This window comes from Castanea sativa, chromosome 12 (assembly GCF_040712315.1).
Source record: "Castanea sativa cultivar Marrone di Chiusa Pesio chromosome 12, ASM4071231v1".
In the NCBI taxonomy this organism is placed as follows: Eukaryota; Viridiplantae; Streptophyta; class Magnoliopsida; order Fagales; family Fagaceae; genus Castanea; species Castanea sativa.
In genome coordinates, this window is record NC_134024.1 from 10,914,804 (window position 1) to 10,920,938 (window position 6,135).

Below are 6,135 nucleotides of genomic sequence, written 5' to 3' on the forward strand. Positions count from 1 at the left end.
TATTCCTATATTACATTTATGATTATTCTTATAATAAATAAAAATATAATCACAAAATACATTACTCTTTATTAAATTAGTTTAAATCGTATAAAAAATTAATAAAACCACCATTAAAATAATTATCATACGCATCGCGTAGGTTTGCTGCTAGTTATACATAAAATATAAACTTATAGATTATAAAGTAAATAATATTCGATTGACACAAAATTTAATATGTGTATTAAGAGCATAAAGAACATATAATTCAATGGTTAGATTTTCAAAATCTAATATTGTTTATTTTATTGGGTAAGGTTGTAGCCTAATGCAACAACTAATTTTATAGCTAAACTTTCTCCTTTTATTTTGACTATTGCTTGAGGGAAAGGCAACTGTCCCAGTGATCTTTCAGGTGTGGGAAATTTGTTTTCACAGTCCCTTTGCTAGGCAGGCCAAGCGAGACAATTCTCCACATGGACCGTTTTTCCCACAAGTTGGGGTGGTCAATGGTTGCTGTCCTTATTATAAAAGGCAGAAGCCCCTCAAAGTCCTCAACAATCAATAACGGTCGTTAGAGAGTAATTTTCATTTTGTTTAATGTTTACCATTCAAACATGAAATTCCCTGTTCCCATTTCCAATTCTTCAGGTACTAGACCAACTTGTCTCTTTAGAATCAGTAGAGACAAAACTTGGATATTGGACTTTTTGGGTGTGAAGATTCTATGTCTACTATGCAATGTTCATCAGCTTCATCCATAATTCACACACATGTTGAACTGCCTATAACATTATAACCTTTTCTTCTTCTCTCTTTTTTTGGCACTTCAATCTTGTTATTGAAATAGTAGTTCACAATGAGAGAGGATGATGAACCATGTTGCCAAGCCATGTTTTGGCTGTTTCTGTTCATACGCTTTCTCCTTTTGTTATTTGCCGGTATCACATCAGGCCATGCTTTAGGACTCTTGTCCTTCAGCCAAGTTGATCTCGAGGTCATCATCAAGGCCGGTGAGCAAAAAGCACAGAAGAATGCAGGTTGTTTAATTGCTACTACATTATGAAATCAATGATGTGGTCCTTCAATTCATCTTCTAAGAATCTAAAGCTTTATCAACTGCTTGTTGATCTGCAGCAAAGATTATGCCAATTGTTAAGAACCAGCATTTACTTTTATGTACCCTCCTCATTGGAAAATTGCTGCACTGGAGGTATGTCATACATACACACACACACACATTGTGAAGTCTATATTCTAAAGTAAATTGGTTCTAAATGTTGGCGTTATTGAAGGCACTACCAATTTTCATGGACACAATTCTACCGCCTTGGGCTGCCATTCTTATGTCAGCGCCCCTTGTACTTGCATTTGTAGAGGTAAAGTTTGTATTTCCAAGTGCAGTTTATTATTGAAACAAAATAAGACATGGTTGTTAGGTTGTTTATTCTATTTGTTTTCTCTAGATCATCCGCCAAGCTTTGTCTTCATGTTATGCACTAAGTCTCGGTGCAAAACTTGCTGGCTGCCCTTGTTAGCTAGCTTCTGTTTCTCTTCTTCCCCATATCATATCCAATCAGTAAGGTAATTGCTATGTCTCTTATAACTTGCATCATATTTAACATTTTTTTGATTCATGCCACACATTCTTCCAAATATATAATTGATGGGTGAATGAGTTGGAAATTAAAATTCTCAGTGCTGTTGATCTTATATAAATCGAGTAAAAAAGCAATACGAAATCATTGATACAACTGAAATTGCATGATTTAAGAGTCAGTCAGTGGCATGCTTATGGCACTTGACTGGAGTACATGTACATCCCTGTAGGATACCACAATATTGTCAAGCTTCAGCACACTCACAGATACCAGATCACATAGATTGCTTGTACTTACACACAGAATTTGGGGAGGAGAGGGTTGGGACCAACCTCTTGTAATTAGGGAAGAATATAGAACAGCTAAGCATTGGCTTCACCATCCAATCCAACAGCTATTATCTAATTGATACAAACATAATGACGAGTCAAACTGAATGAGGTGCAAAAAAAAAGTGCAAATCCTGTTTCTTACTCATGTATGTATGTGATATATGTTAACTGAATGGCTCAATATTGGCCTAGTCATGGGGGAATCCAGGACATGCTTAGCTCGATTTGTATTTTGTTTTGGATGAATAAATATGCTTAACTCAATGATAAAAGGAGTGATTTTCAGACCAAGTTTTTGAAGCAAGTAAAGTAAGGGATAACAATGATACTTAAAGAGTGTAAATTCTTGTATTCTTGTACCTATGTTTTGCTTGAAAATGGGGAACTTTTCTTTCACAGTATATGTTTGAAATTCTTATTGTGGCAGCTCTTGGATTGGTTCTTTGGGAAAGGGCATTATTTACTTTTCAGACGAGCACAGCTGAAGACATTGGTTGATTTGCATGCAAATGAGGTTGGCTTCTTATATTCTATTTGAAACCGCATAGCATATGATTGCATATGTGGTGGTAGATAGTGCAATTAATTGTAGATATGCTGTTATCCATTATTAGGCAGGGAGAGGTGGAGAGTTGTCGCATCATGAAACTTCTATTATTACCGGTGCTCTGGATTTAACAGAAAAGACTGCTAAAGATGCCATGACACCCATATCCGAGACCTTTTCCCTGGATATAAATTGCAAACTCAACATGTATGCCCCTCTGTTCATCTCTAACTGATTATTGCATTTGCTTTATACCTCTTGTTGCTTTCAATTGCAATTCATCTTCATCATTAGGCATACAATAGGCCTAATAATGAGCAAAGGTCACAGCAGTATACCTATATACTCTGGATATCCTACAAATATTGTAGGCCTCATTCTAGCGAGGAACTCAGGAACTAGAGTTTACTATCAACTGATAGGTCTGAGTTACTTTCTTGCAAGGACCTTACTTGACTCAAAGCTTTCCATATCTCTTATTGCTTACTTCACGCTTGTGCAGAATATTAATCTATATGAACCATCATTACTGGTTATATGAATTGGTAAATTTGTATACCTTTTAAAGGAAGGGTAAGTAGTAAGAAAGCACTTACAGGAAGATTTCCATGCTGTTAAGGGCATGTTTAGTACATGTGTTTAAACATATATTTTCAGTTTTTAAATAACATTACACGTATTTCCACACATTTTTTCACCCACGTATTTCCAAAAAAACTGAAAACTGTTATTTAAACACACATACTAAACAAGCCCTAATTGTTTCCAGTATAATGGAGGGAATAAAAAAATGCTCAGATGATACTCATATTTAGGACAGTTATTTAATACTGCAATATCTTTGGTGTTATCTATTTACAAATACCTTTTCTTTTATTTTTTAGGATATAGGTTAAGGCTTTGATCTTCTGCCTCCTTGAAGATGAAATGCCAATCAAATATATGGCAATCAGGAGTATTCCTAGGTATAAGAATTTCTTTCACATTTCACAGTATTTAATGCTAAAGTTGAAGCTAACAGCATAACATGCTATTTCATATTAAAATTATTTGTAAGTTTTTAAAACATTACAAATTCGTGTTCAATGTTTGTGCTATTTTTCTTTGCCTGACAATGGGATAACATTGTATAATCTTCTATAATAGGATATATGACAATTGGCCACTGTATGATGTATTGAACTTATTCCAGGAGGATCACGGCGACATGGCTGTTGTCATTAAGAGCAATGAGGATGCTAAAACCCCAGCAAATAGTTCAATCAGCAATCCTAGCATGCTTACTATAAACACCAATACAAGTTCATGTCCAATGCCAGCAGATCATAGAGGTAAAAACTAGTGTCATATTTACATTAGTTGTAGTTTTTTTTTTTTTAATATTATATTTTAAATTAGTGCCATAGTCAAATTCATTGAAAACAGAATTACCTACATACAGGAGTATGTCCAATTGACGAGAAAGAGTATCTAAGTCTCTCCACATATTCATCTTCTCTTTTTTCAATTGACACAGATTACTTTAGTGCTAGAACGGCAAATGTCATCAAGCAAGATGAAGATTTGGCGTCACAGTATAAACGAAAGGAACAAGGAGATGGAAATGCTTTACATGAAAATGTAGTCTCATCCAGGTAATTCGGATAAGGAGGTCGTTGGAATCATTACAATGAAAGATGTAATGGAGGAACTGTTACAGGTAATGTGAAAAAGTTATAGTTCATACCATTGAAATTTAACTGGAGTTCATTATTTATGATTCTCATTGTAGATTAGCTTCTATTGAAATTGAAATTCATGATATTGGCACGAGTTTTTTAATAGACATCTTTAATTTAATAATGAATTACAATTCAAAAAAAAACTACAAAGTACTATCCGGTCCATCTTATCAAGGAATTAATGCATTAGTTACCAGAAGAAGAGCAAAGAACTAATCCGAGGAAAATTATTAGGTATTCCCGGAGTACCATAAATGCGTACTCCCTCTTCTCACATGAATGGTGGACCCCACCATGAATTTAATTAGTGGGACTCACCATTTATGTGAGAGAAGGGAGTACGCATTTATGGTACTCCGAAAGTACACAATAATTTCCCAATCCGAAGTTGGATTCTCCCCTGAAATCTTGTTTTTCGCATGATATAGAGTATAATTACCATATAAGAATGTTATTAATCCTTCCAGGCAAAAACAATGCCCCCTCTATAAACACACGTACTCTATCTCTAAGTTTCATACAAAGTTTCTAGTGGTATGTTCCATCAGCTATTACTAAACCAATGTAATTGTGTAATTACTTAATGATTATAATTCACAATGTTGCTAAAACTTCTCCAAATAGGTTGCTCTCTCTTCATTCTTGAAATATTCATATAAGAAAAAGGTGTATAAGTGGAACATTCTAGATTGGATCAGAGTGATTGATACCACATATTTGCGTGCATTTAGATTAGTGTTTTTGATAATACAGTTGTTCCTAGAAAAAGTGGGGCTTTAAAAGGCCGTATATAGCATAAATTAATCGAAAAAATGCTAGTAGATATCATGAATTGTGGATTAAAATGCCAACTTGGGATCAATATTGATTTCTATTTTTGTTCTTACATGTTTTAAGAAAGCTAAAATGCTTTTACTTGTGTTGTCAAAGAAGATATATGGGATGAAAATCACGGGTATATTGACGTCCACAACAGGTGAGTAATAGCCATTAATTTATATGTTGATGCTATATATATACTAATCCACTCCATTTTTTGCTGATTTGAATGAGCTCATGTATGTTAATTTGTTTTGTTTTCAGAATAAGAATCAATCTGCTACCATTAAGAAGATCATCATCAAGTTCTAATAGTAATAATATTCTTTATGGAACTCCAGAGGTATATCTGCCGCACTCCGAATCATTCAGAGCCAGAGAATTGCACATAGATGCCCTGGTCATAAGTCATTGTTTTCCTATTAAACAATAAAAAAGATTTGTCGTTTTGATTGAAAGTTGAAAGTTTAAACATTAAACGTTTGTTTGGTATTGCCGTATTGGTGAGACAGTTAAAACGTCCTGTTGTTTAATTGTCATGAAACGGTTGGAGGAAATTTTAATGTGATCCTTCTCCTTCTTGCCTTCATATCCCCATCCTATTTGAGAAAGTCTAGGCATATCACAACATTTTCATTACACTATTATTTTTTAGTTGGCGTGATTAAAAATATGATATTTTAATAATTTTATATTGGCCTACATGGTAGGCGTTCCTCAATTTGTAGTAAAAATATTATTACATTTTATTGTGCTTTGTAGAAAAACTCATCTTATTTGTGTTGATATGGTGCTTAAAATTGGGATTCTAGACAATGTGCAATTCATGTTGGTAGGTCATATTCATAACATGTTTAGGTAAAGGAACTTGACTACGTCGATTAATTTAAACATAATTCATCTAATAATTAACCATGTCAAAATTTCTCAACTTTAACGTAACTTGTTTACTAAGTGAGTTGATACTATATAACTCATGTAACGCGGTTAATAAACAAGTTATGTAGAGTCAACAAAAATAGAATCCATTTCAATCTATTTAAAAATTGATAAAAAAAAAGAGTAAATATATTTATATATTTATGAGTGAAATAATTATAAATAAATAAATAATACGGTGTTCTTTATTCTCA

The 6,135-nt window shown here is 33.5% G+C and overlaps 1 pseudogene; it reads left to right on the plus strand.

The window, feature by feature from the left end:
• The first annotated feature begins 841 nt into the window (after positions 1 to 841).
• On the plus strand, positions 842 to 5,271 carry LOC142620165 (DUF21 domain-containing protein At5g52790-like; annotated as a pseudogene).
• Positions 5,272 to 6,135: the final 864 nt, after the last annotated feature.